The following is an 18,618-nucleotide window of genomic DNA, read 5'->3' as shown; positions in this document are numbered from 1 at the left end:
AATCTCTTAATATTAAGAAGATTTTTATTTTTAATTTAAGAAAGGAAAAAAAACCCCACACAAAAAAGAAAACCCAGATTTTCAAATTCAAAAGAATTTCTGGGCCAAAAAAACAATTGTTCTCACAGGTCCGTAAGGTGCATTATGAGGCGTTACCCCAATAAACTAATGTGTAATACTACTTAAGAGTTACATCAGAAACAGAATTTCAGTATTTGTAAATAAACAATGAAATTAAATAGATTTACAAAAAATACAAAACCATCAGTGCCCCATGAAAAAAACACCATCTTTCAACCACTAAAACTACTTAGTGTTCTTTATCTTGTTTGAAGTACTGTGTGAGGCACACCAGATAAACAATTTTTCTATTACTTTTTTACATGGACCCAATATCTATCCTATATGGAAACAAATACTGGTGCTGTGTAAATTAATTTCTTGCTTATTAAAATAATATCACATTCCCAAAGGCACAGAAGGGAATTAGAGATTTCTCTTTTCAGATGTTACCTCCTCCATAAATCTTAAAACTTTGTACATAATTAATTAAAAACTGATGCAGTGTATAACTCTTCATTATATATATCAGCTAACATTTCTCATTAAGACTACAGACTTTGCAATTGCAGCTGCTGCATGGCAAATAAGGTCTTTTTATATGCACCCCTCGACAGGTAAAACAACCTATTTAACAGATTTGTATTGTTTTGTTTGTGCTTTGTTGGGTTTTTCCCCCGGCAGACATGTACATTTCTGCTATTCCTTTAAGACAGCATTTGCCTGAGAAGCAGGAGTTCAAATGCAGCATTTTAAGAAAGCCCCAAAAAAGACACTTCTTAGCAAACATCAGAGCAGAGCAAATAATTCAAAATAATCATTTATTTATTGGATTTGCCATTTATTTTTCTATTCACCACAGATTGCTAAATTCTTATATGTAAATTATTCATGAACTTCTGCCAATGCTTCTTCCATTTAAATTACTATGAAAATGTAGTTGCAATTATTCAGATTTCAACATTGGCTCTGTCAGTTTTTCGGAGCACTGGTTCTGTTCCATGATTGGTTGCAACTTGCCAATTTGGAATATGTTTCAAGCATTACACTTGAGTACACAGTTCAAAATTTACTTTGTCAGGTCTGTACTTGCAATTTGTGCTCTGAATATAATGTTTTCTGACATTTCCATACTGACAAAAGCTCTAGTGTAGACACAGCTATATCTTGCTTCAATGGATGTTTCAGTGGCATTATTTCAGTTATTTTCAGTGCCAAAGCCATTACCAAAATACATAAGACAGACAGAAGAGTTCTTTGACATTAACTGCCTCTGTGTTTTTTACTATTTATAAAGGTGCTGCCTGTGCCTGGGTCAGTAGGGCTTTTGCTAACAATCCCAGCTGGTTGCTGCTCAAGCTGTCCTTAAACTGTATACCCAGCACTTAAGGGAGTAACACAACAGATCACATCCCAAGAGTCCAAAAGAGAGATAAGGGGATGGCAAGTAACAGTCCTTCTAAACAGTAGGTTCAGAACTTGGCTCATCAGCTGATTCCCTCCACCCAGGAGGGAGTACTCTGCCATACGGAGCTGTTAGTCACTTTAGGTAAAGCATCCTGGCATCCCATCGGGCCTCCCCGGCCACAAGTCCCTGTTCTTCTCCAGCACCTGGAGCTCATGCGTGTGCACAGCGGGAAGCCCTCACTACTGGCCCTACAAATCTCTGCCAAAAAAGAGGCGGTGAAACTTAAGGACAGAGGCAGTTCACTACCAAATCAAACACAGAGTTTCCCTAAGGTAAGGTGTGTCCTAGGAGTTCTTATTCTTCAGTTCCCTTGTGTTTTGTTTCTGTGTTTTATCCTAAGTGTTTCACTGCACCTGCTCCAAACTCAAATAGAAGGGTGAATGTAAAAAGTTTTTCAGCTCAATATTAGCATTACTGAAGATCATCACATTTTCATCTCAAAATCTCTCAAGCTACCTGTGAATCTACATTTGCACCTTTATTATTGAAACATTGCTTTCTACCCAGTGTCTCTCATGCACATGTTGAGAGTCAAATGACCTGATTATCATGTGGTTAAACACAGATTAGAAGAAGGGACATGCAGAAAAAACATAGAGCTACAGAAAATATTGCAAGTTGCAAAATAGTAATTCACCATTCTTTCAAACTTTCAACAGTTCACTTTTTCCCGTCACTTTTTCAGAAGATATGTCTTGAAAGAGAAAGATTATAATGGAATCTCCTAGTGTTAGCAGTAATGCATTTTACATTAGAGCGCCTGATCTTGCTTCACAAGGTTGAACAATGTTTGCAAGCCAGTAAAGCTACACCGCTTACTGTAATACTTTCCTCTTTCCTCAAAACAGTAAGCTCCAGCAGTGATGGAGAAGGCATTCAATTGAAAAGATCCAAATAAGAAAGTATCGTCATGTGAAATGAGGATAGATTATGTACTATATTCAGACTGCTTATTTCAGGAGTGAAGTTTACATAAGAAATGCATCTTTGTAATGGTACAGGCAAAAAACAGTCAAAGAAATAGTAATATAATCTAAAATTAAATCTAATGTAATCTAACAAGGCAACCTAAAATTACATTAGTAATTGTAACTGGGATTTATAAACAAAGCATTTTTTAAGAGGATGTATTTTGTATAAGTTTTTCTTTGAAGTCCCTGGGCAGCACATCAAAGAAGGCAATATAGCATGCTTATTCTCTAGAGATGATTCTTAAAAAATCATCCTACCACAGAACAGGGACCCATAAAAACTGTATTGGGGACACATTTTGTCACTCCTCTCAGCAGAACAAATGTGCGTAGGCAGGTTCTGTCTATTGCCTTCATGAAAATTTGATCAAATCACAGCTGATAATTACCTTTCGGTACAAAGAACAGCATACATGCTACTGAGCTGGGGAATTAGTCATTTCTCTTCAAAAACACACACAGGAACATGGTATGTCGCTCAGAGAATTACCCAGTGAGCAGATAGGTCTTACTGGGACCATTTGGAGTAGGTGGAGATTCGCAAATCACAGTGTCCTGACTTTTAGTGGAAAGCAGGCTTCAGCCGTAATGTATGAAGGCAAAAGGGAGGACGAAATGTGCGTTTCATGCAACTTCTTTCAGCAGCACCAAGCTTTTCTTTTTTATTTTCAAACAAGTATTTCAACAGTACTTGAAGGATCAACCTGAATGCTTTTACAGCCCAGATACTAGATTGAGGAGCAGAAAGAAATCAGTTAAATTAAAAAAAAAAAAAAAAGAAAAGAAATCTAGATGGTGCACTGCAAAATTTTGCACAAGCCACTGATGCTGCAGAAAATTGATTTTCCCACAGGTTCTGCAGCTTTGCACTGCCTTTTGAAGTACAGAAGCTAGATATATTTTGCTACATATATTTCTCTGAACTAGAGCCCATAACAGTTTTATATTTTGCTGAACATTTTCCAGCTGATTAATGTTATGTTTACCAAACTATAAATATAGGATGATGCCTCCTTGAAGAAGTAATTTGACTTTTCTCCTCTATTTTTGTAAATTGTTTTTGCTGTGTGTTTTTAAATAAATGGTGGAAACGTAAAACCAAAAAATAGATCCCTACATTACATTTTATATAGAGATTTTCTTTTCAATAATGAGCAGTATCAAGATAGCTGTAACCATCCTATGTACAAACATGACTTGGGTATTAACCATGTGCCAAAGTTTAATACAACATTAACTAGTTATTCAATAAAACAGAAAATTATTGTGTCATTTAATCAGATGACATTATAAGGGGTTTTTTAAGTAGAGTCTGAAGTTTAGCTTCTCCAAGTCCTTTCTAGGAAATTTTTTCTTTGCTGTCATAAACACAACTTGCCTTTTTTGTTTACTTCCTTGCTTCAGAGGACATACGGTTCTTTGTTTGGCTTTACCTGTTAACCTGAACATTTCTGCTTTTACTTCCTCACATGAAGAGGATACTAATTTGTGCCTGCTCTATGTTCTTTCGTACCCACTGACAGAACTGATTAATAGACTTGAGCTCAGATCCCTAACGTCAAAGGAATTTCTGCATTGGTCTCAGAAGGTTTTATTAGGTTGTAATTAGAAAATATTCTGTTGAATTGATATGTAACTGTACCAACATACCTCTCTTCACAGAAATATTTTTCCTTCTCACCTTTCTTCATTTTCGCAATTATATATCGAGAGTGCCCAGAGGTGCTGGAGAAAATGGAGAGCTTTTCAATGCCAGGTGTGAGACACAGTAGTAGACAACATTTCCCCCTTGGCTGCAATATCTGTGCTGGTGTTGGCTGGGGTAGAGTTAATTTCTTCACAGTAGCTCGTATGGGGCTATGCTTTGGATTTGTGCTGAAAACAGTGTTGATAACACAGGGATGTTTTCATTACTGCTGAGCAGTGCTCACACACAGTCAAGGCCTTTTCTGCTCCTCACCCCACCCCACCGGCGAGGAGGGCGGGGGGGCACAAGAAATTGGGAGGGGACACAGCCGGGACAGCTGACCCCAACTGACCAAAGGGATATTCCATACCATATGGCGTCATGCTCAGCATATGAAGCTGGGGGAAGAAAGAAGGGGGGGACGCTCGGAGTGATGGCATTTGTCTTCCCAAGTAACCGTTACGCGTGATGGAGCCCTGCTTTCCTGGAGATGGCTGAACACCTGCCTGCCGATGGGAAGCGGTGATGAATTCCTTGTTTTGCTTTGCTTGTGCGCACGGCTTTTGCTTTGCCTATTAAACTGTCTTTATCTGAACCCATGAGTTTTCTCACTTTTCCCCTTCCGATTCTCTCCCCCATCCTGTTGTGGGGGGAGTGAGCGAGCGGCTGTGTGGGGCTTAGTTGCCGGCTGGGGTTAAACCACGACAATGTCATATAGATTCTTCAGAGCTTTGTGAAGCAGTGGATATGCCATTCTTCAAATGTAGACTACATCATCCTGGTGTAAAGAAATGTCTTTGCTAATGATTTTACTGATTCAAACCAGGGCTTCTTTCCAAAACTCATTACATAACAACTAATTTCTCATACCTCATTTTGACATTTTTTACATAGCTCAGTACTTTTCCTCTGTGCTAAGCATTCTGTATTTTGTGTAGCGTACAGATTATAAACAATGCTAAAATTAATTTGTATCTCATGCATTCAGCTTCACACCGACTTAATCATTCTGCTGTGTGTTTACTTAGATAAATGCCTGACTGTTATTGACACTTCAAGAAAATAAGCCATTTTCTTTATGCACATACATCAGCACTGCTCACATTCACCAAAAAAAAAAAAAAAAAAAAAGACAGGGAGGGATAAGATCAAAAATAATCCTGGCTTAATCCAAATTCCATTTCCCCAAATTTGCAAGCATTGCAGTGCGAATATTTCACTACATTATACTATTCTGTCCTCCAAACAGCACGGAGCCATGAACAACACACTGACTGGTCAAGCCCTGTTCTGAATGGCATTAAAATAACTTGTTTTTCTCATATCTCTCAACTATCTCTCATTTGAGAGCGCTGTTCGTTTTAGTCCTAGAATAAACTCCATTCCAAATACACTGATGACTCCTGACACTTATTGGGGAAAACAAATTATTTCTATCAGAAAGAAAGAATCTAGCAAGGTAATAGAAAATAATACTTTTTTCATTAAGTGAATTGATTTTCCTGCATCAACACGTTTAGATCTTACATTTAGGCTCAACAGGGTAAATAAAATATTCATGTTTCTCTAAAACTAATAAGGCAATGCTTCCTTACCTGCCTTACCTAAAGCTCTGTAATATAATTGAAAAAAAAACTAAAATAATATCCAAGAATATTATTTTCTTTCAATATCAAACTACAAACATTTTACAGATGCATGTTATGTTTACTTTGAATACTCAGAATAAGAGAGTGTTTTGTTTCCCTCTTTTTTGATTGCATAGCTTCATTTCAATCTCCACTTTGCTCCAATTCATTTCAACAAGCTCTTTGGGGTCCTAGATCTAGCTTTCATAAACTTATTCAATACTGATGTTATTCAGAATCTGGTAAATATGCAAACAAAACGTTTTGTCATTAGAACTATTAAATGTTTTGCTGTGTTTACAGTAATGTTTCTACTTCAACATTATTTCACAGCTTTGAATTTTTGTCTAAAAAGAAATTAGTTTGTTGTTGGTTTTGGGTTTTTTTTGTTTTTACAAAAAATTCTATTGGACAAAGATTTTTTTCAAGACCAGATTCAGTTTGTACTATGGCTTCTTAGAGCACTGCAAGCCTATAACAGAGTGAAATATGAAGAATAAGTGCTGATGTATGCAGAAAAAGTGACAAAAATGAATGTTACACAACAAAGCAGTTTCTTCGCCTTTAAATCTGCCATCCATAATAGCACTGACAACATTATAAAAGCTAACTTCGTAATACAACTTAGGCTGACATTTTAGGGGAAGAAAACAAATGGTATTTTGCTAATGCTGACGTATAGACATACATTCTTCTGGCCATTAACAAATTTATTCACTAAATAGTACAACTACTGGATTCCCTAAAAAAAACCAAGGGGCACTTCAGGTGTGTCCATTTAAGTATTTGATGTGATACTAAAGGCATTAGAGATAAAATTGCAGAAACTCAGAATCAGATTTTATCATATTTGGTTTTGCAGTTTCACACATTTGGTTTAATGGGACCCCATCTATTGTTTCTAAATTATGTATTACACTTTCTGCAATGTTACAGGGAGTATTATATGGTAAAAGTAAGGTCCCAGGAACTGTACCCAGGTTCACAAGAACATCTGCAAAGATGCTAGTCAGAGTTTAACATCTAAGCTTTCATGCAGAGACTACAGGGAAGCTATCTCACTCCAGATTTTCAGTATCACTCACTAGTTCTGGAGACCCAGATTATGGCATCAGAGATGAAATTAAGATTAACGCAGTGAATTAGCAAAACTGGGATTTCTCCCTCATTATTGCAGCTTGTTCATTCAAAACAAGTGGCTGTTACTGAAGCAATTGCGGTCCTACTTCCAATAAGCATATTTTTCCTATTAACAGGTGCTTGCAATTACACATAAATACTTCCTTCACATGAAGGAACTCCATTTCATTTGGTGTTTGCTTAAAAATGCTTTGTGATTTAAAGATGAAAAATTGATATAAACACAGAGTTGTCAGCAGCCATCCCAACTTGACAATACATCCCACCTTGTTGGGATGTATTTGATTGCAGCACATTTGATTGCAGCAAGGCTTTGCTTAACATCAGGATCTGCATCTACAGAGAACACTTGAGGAATATGTTATTAATATGTGCTTTTCAGGTCAGATTCTGCTCACTTTATTTAGCTAAGTAGTCTTTTTGAAAATACTTTGTCAATATTAAAAGAGTATGATTTTGAACTATGCTTTTATAAAAGTTTGTTGGAAATTTTAGGCTGAACTCCCTTTAGTGGAGCATTAAGCACACTTCTAAATTAATATGCAAACTACTTAACCAATTATGAATATCAATAATCACAAGAAGTTTCTGAAACATTTTTCCATCTTCGTGTGTTTGGATCACTTTGAAATCTCTTCTGCATAAACATTCAGATGTACAATTTTTAAAGCTAACTTACACTAGTTATTTTATGTGCTGCCACTAAATAGTTATGTGATCTCATATAATCTTGCAGAAGAAAAATATTCAATAGAGATGATACCAAATGTGGAGCATTTCTGCAAATATCTCCTTTATAATAAATATTAACAATGTAGGCTCCACTTAAAACTTTTCCCCATGCCTATTAAATTTTTAATGAATTTTGAGTGAAGAGTTTTGATGCTCCTGTGAATCTGTGGTCAGAAAGACTGGCAGTCACATCTTTCTTGTCTAGCTCTCCATGACCCTAACCCAGTGACCACTGTCTGAATGCATAAATGTGAGACACGTTATGTGCCCTGATTACCAATTGCAAAAAGTGATAGCTATCTTTCCCCAGTCTGAACACTTTTACAAAATACATACGTTCTCCACATTTCCTCTGGCACTGACTGGAAAAACTTGAGCCAACTGAAAAGATCTTGTGCAAAGTCTTAATATATTTAAGTAATACTGAAGCAGTTATGCATGCACTCCCCTCAGTCACAGGTACAGATGTATATTTGCGTACCTAATAGATCATCTGTGTATTTACTTACCGTGATTACTTGTGTACTTTTGCGAATTGCATACACTTGGGAGTGTGTGAAGTTCTGAAAACCTCAGCCTCCTTGTTTTTAACAAAAAGAGACCTTCTTTCCTCTTCCCTAGTTTAATGGTAGTGTTGCATGCAAGCAACTAGGACTTCAGATAAGGCTGAAAGATATTTATCTTCCAAGAATGCTGCTGTAAGTGTTAATTTGGGGAGTTAAAAACACACCACTCTACATTTATGTAACACTTTCAACAATTGATCAGGTGTCATTAAAACCTAGGAAACAGACCCAATTCGGATGTTAAGGACCAGGTAAAAAGATTCATACAAATCCACCTAATTAATGATAACTAAAGAAACAAATATCTTGTGTTAATTTCTATCTCAGATCACAAAACAAAAAGTGAACACTTACAGACTTTTATCACAGATGCTGCAAAACTGAAGCAAAACAAAAAATCCCAACCTCTGAGCTGTCAATTAGTTATTGTGCTCTTCCCTTGTGAGCTTTTCTGTAAGTTATGCATTAAGAAAGTGTAAACGATAGCTTCATGACTATATTTTCTATAAATTTGACAGCTGCTTTCAACACAGTGTTGTTGACTTGAACTTGCATTTGATAAAGTCTCCTTTCTATATTATTGTGAGCAGCACATTATAGTCCATCTTTGTTTAACACCTTTCTTTCCTTGCTGACTGTTCTTCACTGATAGTCTAGGCTTTATCAGCTAATACTTGCTTTGTTAAGTGTTCCCGATACCCAGTAAGCTGACCGAAGAATCTTGGTTGGTGCCTGCAGAAAATACTCCCCAAAAGCAACATGACTTTGGTCTCAGCAGCAGAAGTGTGCATTATTACAGCAGAATTCAAAAACAGTTTGCCACACATGGAATAGAGCTAAGTATCTCAAGAACTGTGCTGAAAAGTGCGAGAGATTTATTTGTCATGGAGCATTCAACAAAACACTCCTAATGCTCCATACAGTCAGCAAGTCACCCATCCACAGCATCATTCTTCCAGAAAGAGGCAATGCTTGCAAAGGAGGAGAGAAAAGGAAAGCTCTCATCAAAATACCTCCAGTGGGACTGAGGCAGCAGCACTTCAATACATACAAAAATGGATCAGCCTGCTCAGCAAGCTTTTCCACTGATCGTCCTTCGAGGAATGGTTGAAAGTGAATTCACGGGCTCTTCCACTCCTTCAGTCCTCTGAGACATGAAAGGAAGGCTACTGAAGGCTGCCTCGGTAACTGCTATCTGCCATGCATGTTTTTATTCTGATGGAAAATTTTGTGTAAAGGGGAGGGATGTCTTGGCACATACCAATAAATGGAAAACAAAGGAGATTTTTGAGGCATAATTCTTATCCAGTGAGGCACAGGGAACACTGCATACTATATCCCGAGTTCATTACAAACTAAGAAAAAAAGTACAAGTTCAGAAACGAGACATTTTATGTGTTAACAACACATTATATATGTTATAGCATCATTTCACTGATTCTGCTACTATCAAGGTCACATGTATGTGAAATTTCTGAGTAACACCAAGGCCACTTTTCCCTTAAAGTATTATCACAACTGAACAATAAATTATTCAATGCAGAGTTTTCAAAAATGTCTAGAAAGACATTATAACTTTCCTTCTGTTCCTTTTACACTGTGAATAACAGTTTAAAGACACAGGAGAACAAAACAGAACTTTGGGAGTCAATTTAGGCAAAACAGGAAGAAGAGAGAAACTTAAGGATTATGAAAACAGAAACTAAGTTAAAGGAATAAGACCAGAAGCTCATAATGAATCACAATAACAGGCTTGAGCACTCACAAACCCTCCACAGTACCAAGAGCCAGCTACAGGCCCTAAACAGTTTTTGACATGGTCTCTCAAACTTCAATTCCCTTAAGTCTCAGTGCATATTCAGACTTCACACTCCTGTTTCTCCACTTTCAACTTTAGCAGCAAACAGTTCACCTAGTGGGACCCGTTAGCTTCTCCCTCAGGCTTGGACAGCTCCAGCAAGGGACAGAAATATCGGAAAATACATGCATAGCACCGCATCACATCCACAAAGACAGGAGTTGGCCAGAGACGAAAACAGGAGGGGACCTCTAGCTGTCATAACATCCTATATCATCCCATTGTTTTATTAACTCAGCCACTTTGCAAACATAGTGGGGAAAAAAAAAATTAAAAACCTTTACAAAGTGTGGCAATGGTTTCAAGGCTCTCCCCCCATATCGAGGGGTTGCCTCTAGCTCTTATTTGCATGTATTTGGGTGAATCACTACCATACTGTGGGAACAGAGGGTTTTGAGAACTTCTATTTCCCTGCAAGCTTCAATTTACACAACTTGCAGAAAAGGGGCCTTTTTGGCCTTTTTTTATAGACTACAAAATAGCAGGATAGTTTTGAAGTAATAGCAGCTATTAGGAGAAAGAATAGGAAATAAAATAAGCTTTTATCCCTTGAGAAATAACCTTAGGGTCAAATCCTCCTGTCCTTTGTAAGGCAAATTCTTCTCTTAACGTCAAGGACATGAAGGTTAGGATTCTCATCTCCTCTCTTCCTCTAGCCTACAAAATGATACAACTAGGAAAATAAATCCCCCCATCCGACTTTTATAATCTTGGAGGAAGAATAATTCTGTCTTTTAGGAATTCTTGATGGGAAAGAGAGCAAGGCCATGCGTTATAAAGTAGAGCAAGAAAACAAAGTCAAATATTGGAACAGTTAATTTCATTCTGCCCCACACAATTATTCCATAAAATATATTGCTACAGAAAAGCATAAAATGTCAACATTTTTCTGCAAAAAATAGTACAAAATGTCTATAAATAAGCACGTAACTACTAATGGGTCCCTTTATTAGTATTATTATTTTTGCTGTAGATATTTAAGTTTAAAGTCTACTGACTATAAGATACTGCCAAACGAAGGGAGAGAGTAGTGAGGAAGATCACAAATGTACTGTTTTGTGCATTTTTTAGTAGGGAAAAGCTGCTTATTAGTTTTAGAATACAGTAGCCTTGGTGACTAACTCACCTTTGAAAGAGAACTATAAATATATAATGGCCTGTTTCTGTGCCATTTCATCAGCTGGACTCCTTCCATTGGCTTTGTTATCCGGCTCCACATTGGATTCACTAACAAAAGCATATCCCTTTAGTACAGTAATCAGCATATGTGTGCAGGAAGAGACCAAAATCTCCATCAACTGTAGGATGACATAATTTACCTGATTTCATTTGCCAGTTCCTGGTATATTCACTTCTGCACATAACCACATAGTTGTACCTGCATGTGCGGACCAAAGACTTTTCACCATCCTGTGCTTTCATCTGCTAGATACACCTGGCCAAACGAACTTTTGCTCAGCGGCTTTTTAACTATCTAAAACTAACTATAACTATTAGCATAAGGCTACCTTGTACTTGGGGGAGTCCCCCAAAAGTTTGACAAGAGTCAATATTTCCGTAGACCTGAACCAGAAAAGGTGAGAGCGCCTCCAACTATGCATCTTGAAGGTTCTGTAACATGGTTTTCTCTCTGAAAATCTAGCTGTCGGCTTTGACCAGGTTAGTCATTATCACACACAATTTAAGACATACTTCTTTTGTGAAACAGGCAGAAAGACACATTTAAAAGATTCCTCCCCCCCACCGCCCCCCCGTCATATATATTAGCTCATAATGCTACTGCCTTCTACCAAAGCCCTCATAATTCACAATAAATATATAGGGTGAAATACAAGAAATAGAAGGGTTTTGTTTGTTTGTTTGTTTGAAGTCTATGGGACAACAGAGTTGAACCACCTTAACAAAAGGACTGAAAACAAGGATATGGGAGGTGTTGTTGATTCAGCCTGGAGACAGAGGTGCAACAGCAAGAGAACAGCTGGACGAACTGTACTCCCCCTAACTTCCTACCTAGCATTTTCCATTAACTTAAGGTCTTTATACTTATGTGAGATTAAACACAAAACCAAAAAAACCCCACAAACAGAAAAAAACAACAAAACACCCCCTCTGATTTCCATCACTGTTTCTCTCCATGAATGCCTGATTTTATCAAGCAAAATTGACTCTATCTGCCAAGACTTTTCATTTTTTCAAGCCTTAGAATTATTTTACATCTCAATATTAAAAAAATATTTTCTCAGTGCAAGAAACTCTGTAACAATAAAAAGGCTGGTCTGCTTGTATGATCAACCACAAGGTTTACGGTAACGTAAAATCTTATCTTATTTCTCTAGCTCAGTCTAAAGAACGATACAAGGGTATATTCTGTTCATGAAGGCATATCTTCTCAACTTTTACCTCATATTTAAGAAACCTTTATGTTAATGCAAACAATTCAACTTAATTCCAAGATAGATTTCCTTTCAAAATACTTTGGATTTTGGTTTTTGTGGTTTTTTTTTTTTTGGATTTCAAGAACAACTTTAATATAAATAAATTAGAAAGAATATTTATAAACATACAAGAGTCCAGAAGGGAAAAAAGCACCATTTACAGTAAATCTTGGTCTTAAGGAGAAGAACAATTAGTGTTTTAAGGTGCTGCATGTAGTATTATGCTGGTCTTCTACTCTTGGCTACTAGGCAGTGCCAAGGACAAAGTTTTGAGGTAATTCTCAGACTTGAGCCATCTTTCATTTTGGATTTCAGAACAACCAGAACAACTATTCTGAACAAACTCCTTAAAACCCCTTACATTCTGGCTCAGAAAGTGTAAGCACCTGCCATTCATGTCTATAAAATCTCTGGAGTAGAACCAAATTAAAAGAAAACAATGCAAGTAATTTAAAAGAAAAAGACTGTTTTAACTCTTCCTCTTTCATATAGAAGTCCAACAGCTTCAGCTGAAGTTAGGCATAACTGTAGCATCTGTAGTCTTCTGAAGAAAGATCTCCAATAACAAGAATTTAGAAGTACAGGACTAGATTCCATAAGAATAATTACACAGGTAGCACAGCTACTTTGAGGTACAGCATCAGCTCTGCAACCTAGTCCACAAATCAGGGAAAAAATCTGCAAAACTTAGCACGTAAATGACTTGAAATGCATGAGAACCCCAAACAAATCCCATCCTCTAGCTCAAAAAAAAAAAAAAAAAAAAAAATTGCTGGAATTGATATGGTAGTACTTGAATGCAGCCATTATCCCATTCAGTATTTTGCTAAGTACAGTTCCCAGGGCTGCAATCCTAAAACAGACAGTGCTAAGCAGAAAGAAAATTGAAGGTATTCTATTAAAATGAGATTGCTCCAGTGGCCAGTCTTTAAAGCCTCCCACATTTGTATTATACAAAATACAGCTAGCTCAATGTTTTAAAGATATTTAAATTTAAACCAGGATATGCCTGAAATACAACACTTGCTGACGCAAAGTATTTCTTCTACAAGACAGTGTATCAAGGCAGTTAATCTTTGAAATTCTGGTAATTGCTTATACATTTGCCAGATACTTGAGGACCTTTCAAAATTGAAGGCAAAGTATAGGTACAAGAAATTCTGTACAGGCCCACCCTCCAAGAGGACGACAAAATGATTCACAAACGTCCATTAAGCATGTTCTCTGCCCTGCTCACCCTATAAGATCCTAAATAATGGACATAATAAAAAACAGCCTAGATTAATAGCTTTTTCAGTGAAGAAATGATTTTTACATCCACAGTTAGGTTAGGAATCAAATGACAAAAGATATGTTAAATGTCAGGAAACATTCTTACCTCTTGCTTCAAGCCTGACTAGCACCTGATCTACAGAGTGATGCAAGTGTTGCAGTTGACAGTGATTTCCTTAAAAAGCAGTCTATTAGCATGGATTCAATGATGTCTGACATTAAACTTTTCCCATAAATTTTACATAGCAGCTGCACCATTTAACCATACAGGTTTGAAACAAAGAAAGCAAAAGCAATACAAAAGCTTCAAAGACTGTGCTCGTTTTCTGGTCATATTTTCAAAACCCTTTGATGTTACCATGGCCTTTACCTGTACCTTCCAGCAAAAAGAGCTATACATCAGGTATAGCTTCCAAGGAAACTGTGAAATATCCTTGCTAACCTTTCATTGAGGAGCATTCACCAAGGAGCAGCTCTTACTTTACTCTCACTACCATTCTTTGGGGACTCGTGTTATCCCAAGTCAGAAAGTTCCTTGGCAAAGGTAGCAGGGTACAGGACAACCCGCAAGCTGGGAGCGGAGTATTGTGGGGCCGTGTTCTTTGAAGCTCCATAGGGGTAATGGGAGCTGGGCAAGAGGACACCTGCTGGTGGGACAAGTGGAATGACTACTGCTTTCACCAGACAAACCCCTTCTGACAGCCAGCATGAAAGAAAGTGCTAGATTTCACCACTACTGGCCAGTTTGTCGAGTTACAGATTTCATCAAGAACTTCAATTTCCTTAATGCTCTCAGGACTTTCCCGAATCTGCATAAATGCAGAAGAAAACAAACACATGGAAGTGGTTACAACATCAAAGATACACAAGAGGAACACATTGCTGCAATCCGATCAAGAACATGTTAGGAAAATTGTTGCCTATAGTAATGTTGTATCTTCAGCATCCATAACGTATATCTAACATGGTCTCTCCATAGCGGAGAACCCATCACAACTTCCAGACCTTCCTGCAACCCTGAAGGAAGACCCAGACACAGCAGCAGCTTGCTGCAACTCCATCACAGCAAGCTGAAGCAGCGTTAATGAGGAACAACAGTTAATGCAGCTGTTCAGCAGTTGGCCCTTTTATCACTAGATAGGGAACACTAAAAACACCACAACTGAGACCAGAGCATGAAGATCTTCACTATAACACAAATAACGTGCCCTGGTAGGCATTAATCAGACTATACAAGTATAGAGAGTTGATTAGTCTAAAAATTCCTCTCTAAGGCTCCATGATTAAAGCAGAATGAAAATACATACACAAAGATACACAAGAGGATACTGAATGCAATGTAGGTGTCAGCGCTGTTAAGACGATATTTTGTAGCAGCCATAACAGCCAGTTATTGAGCTGCTTTTTAGCACTGGACAGTTGTGTAGTACAAACAATGCTTTGAAGACCCTGAAGTATTTCATATGAGACTTAAAGGAAACTGTATAGACCTTATGTGTGTTATCAGTAAGGCCATATTCAAACTGATTTCCTGCCAATACACCTAAGAACAGCTTTGTTCTGAGACTGTAGTAAATACTATTTTCTGAAAGTAAAGCAGTATCTTCAGACACTCACCTCTAGTAAATGGAGCTTCAACCAGCACTTGTTCCTTTTTCACCCAATTGTTCCAGCTGAATTTCCCAAGAGAGCTCCCTCATCTACAAACTATTAATTTGTGATTCTGAGAATTAATAAGTAGCAAAGCAAACATCAGCTCACAAGGTGCTTTCAATCACTGTCTCCTATCTGGCAAATGTTAAAACGCATCTCAAATACTGAAAACCTCACAAAACTGTTGGCTTGTGTAGCTCCAATTTTGTGTTACTAGTTTTTTTACTGTGTCTCCCACAACTGGTAACATAAGCATAATAGTAGAATATTCTGTATAGAGGGAGAATATTGCTTTGGTATTACTTAGTGCAATGTATTGTTCTGGTTTATTTTGAAGTGGGGGGAAAAAAAAAAATTACACTCTGGTCTACTGTTTCTTCTGGTTGATCCCATTTTTCTAATTGGTTCTTGTGCTCTAGCAAAGACTGTTCAGATGACAGAATAGCCAGAAGGAGGTGAAAAAACACAGTAGTCTTTAAGCTCCATAAGCACGTTTGGATGTATCACGATGATATTCTTGCCTCATCAAATTCAGGATTCATGCAGATTTTTCTTGTGCCTCTACATATTGTAATGGATATAAATCTCATCCCATGGACATAGCCTTTGTTCTTCTCTAGCTTTCTCCTGACAGTCTCCTGTTACATCTCTCTGACCTTTTCCAAAGACGTTTGTTCCAAAGCCTTGTTTCCCCACAGCTGGAGCTACTCTCATCCTGCACCACTTTTCCTCTCTCTTGCATTAGGCACTCTTTCCCTCTACCACAAATCTTTTTTAAAAATTTCCTTTTCTCATCTCCTTTGAAAGTTTTCTCTCCTGCTGTTACAGCCAAATGACAGACTTTTAAAATTCATTCACCACTCAATGTCTTTATATTACAATTATCTGTAATTTCTATTGTGATGCAATTCCCTTGTACCACTTAATTCCAGAATGTGTTCTGGGATACAGACAATGCATTAGGTAAGTGAAACTGGGAACAGCAAATATATAGTTTGGAATTTTGTGTTTACACTGAAATATATATATGTGAGATATAGTTAATGCATGTTGCAGTATTGTCTTCTTCAACTAATACCATACTAGCCAAAAGATAAGTACATGAACATGAATTTTTTTAATATACGTAAGCCAATGAAATATTATCACTGTATAAATGCCATCTTAGGTATTTTTAGAAACTAGAATAAGTTTGCAAAACATGACATCTTTTCCTGATTTTGTTATGGTACTGGAAATGCACCATTTCACAGGGAGTGGAGATTAAATTAGCCTTAATGTCATGTACAAGTTATGCCTATTTTAAGTGTTTTTCTCTCACTGGCTTTGATTGCATAATCCTAGCAAAAATAAATGTTTTTTTTTTTAAATGCCTGGTTTGTGCTTTAAACTATTGTAGGGCTCATTTTTAAATGGGGAAAAGACAGGCTCATAGACAGAATTATCTGTTTAAAAGTTTCCTAATTGGCCTACGATTTACAATCTTTTACTCTTAAATATAATTTCTTCTCAATTCAAAAGAACTGAATTATCAGAATGAAGAGAATTGATGACATCAACTTGTAACTTTCATGTAAGTATAACTTGACTGAAAATTAAAAATTGGTAGGTTTTGTGTGCAAGTCTGCTGTGCAGTCTTTATTTGCAGTTTTTATTTGTCAAAATGTGCTCATCAGGAGAAGCTGAAAGAATCATAGTCAAAAATCACCTAAGATTTGCAGTAGATGAAACAAACAGATGATGTAACTTTCTAGGGAAATACACGTTTTCAAGAAGAAATTAAATTGTTTGTGTTTATGTTGTTCCCATATACCCAAGTATTTCTTCAGAAGTGCTCAGAAGTTTGATGCAAGTCTCAAGTACATTCAAAGTGGAAACTGTATTTGACCGGGAAGAAACTCAGTCTTACTGGACCTCAGCTAAACATCCAACACTGAGGATCAAGGTCTTCTTTCTATTAAATTCTTGAAATTTGTGTGTTTCTGCTGGTATTAAGTACAAGAAACTCCCAATGAGAAGTCTGGAAGATCCTTTAGAATATATAGCTCTAATAAATCAGTGTAAATTTAACTTAATTCACCTTATTGGCATATGAGGAAGTTTACACAGGATTTCAGAACTTGAAAGATTGAATCCTACCTGTTTTTTCCTAATAAATGGCATATAATATTAGTTTATCCTGTTTATTTTAGATTAACTTAATCAAACCAATCCATGCGAAAGAAAACCATCACCAGCTGCCTTATTTCATCTTGGTAATAAACTCAATATCTGGAGCAGGTTCTCAGCTCCAGTAAATTCAATGGACTTGAAGTTCCACGTGAAAAGAACTATGTCAATGGACATTTTCTAAAATGTTTTTCTTAAGAGGGACACAGTGATCACCTCTAAAAGGCTAGGATTTTATCAGTGGTCCATTGAATGCCATATTTAAGGCCAATTAACAGAAAACAATTTGTTTCTTAATATACATTTTTATTTTAAATAAAACAATTTTGCAAAGGATAAATCATCTTCTGACCCATACAGACTGCATCATACCTACATGAATTTTGAATTTTCAGAATAAGTGCAGTGTATGTAGATACAAAACTATTCTACTGTTTGCTAAGTATAACTGAGAAGAACCTAGCCTAAACTTGTATTTTAATATATGTTACTATATTGTAGCACATCTGAAAAACCTTTAACGATTCTATCATAACTGTGCTGTTACTGTGTCCTTCTACCAAGCAACCAAGAAGCAACAAAAACATGCTACAAAACTTCAGGTTTAACTCTTGCAAATGGAGCTGGAGATGCACTCCAATATATTTATGTAAATACAGCATCACTAATGCAATGAGTAAGTGGGAAAAAATGCAAAGGAAATCTATTTTGGTATATAAATTTAGAACCAAAAATCATTTGTGTTTTAAAATAATGTCAGTGAGGTCTGCTGTGCCATTGATTTTTTTAGCAGAAGTCTCCATTTAATTCAACAGGGGAGTTCTGCTTGAAAATAAAAGGCTACGACATGCCTGCTATATTTAGGGCCAGCTAATGTAAATCAGAACACCACTGATTATAATAGGCATATCCTGATTTACTTCAGCTTAAAATTTGGTTTCTAAAAGCTGATGGAAATCATTTGTATGTGCTATGAAAG

At 36.8% G+C, this 18,618-nt stretch overlaps 1 protein-coding gene across 1 annotated transcript in view; it reads right to left on the bottom strand.

The window, feature by feature from the left end:
- CDH13 (cadherin 13) overlaps positions 1 to 18,618 on the bottom strand; it is a 512,113-nt gene that overhangs the window by 355,521 nt on the left and 137,974 nt on the right. The window lies entirely within an intron of this gene.

This window comes from Calonectris borealis, chromosome 12, assembly GCF_964195595.1.
Source record: "Calonectris borealis chromosome 12, bCalBor7.hap1.2, whole genome shotgun sequence".
Classification (NCBI taxonomy): Eukaryota; Metazoa; Chordata; class Aves; order Procellariiformes; family Procellariidae; genus Calonectris; species Calonectris borealis.
This window is presented reverse-complemented; position numbering and strand designations above follow the sequence as displayed.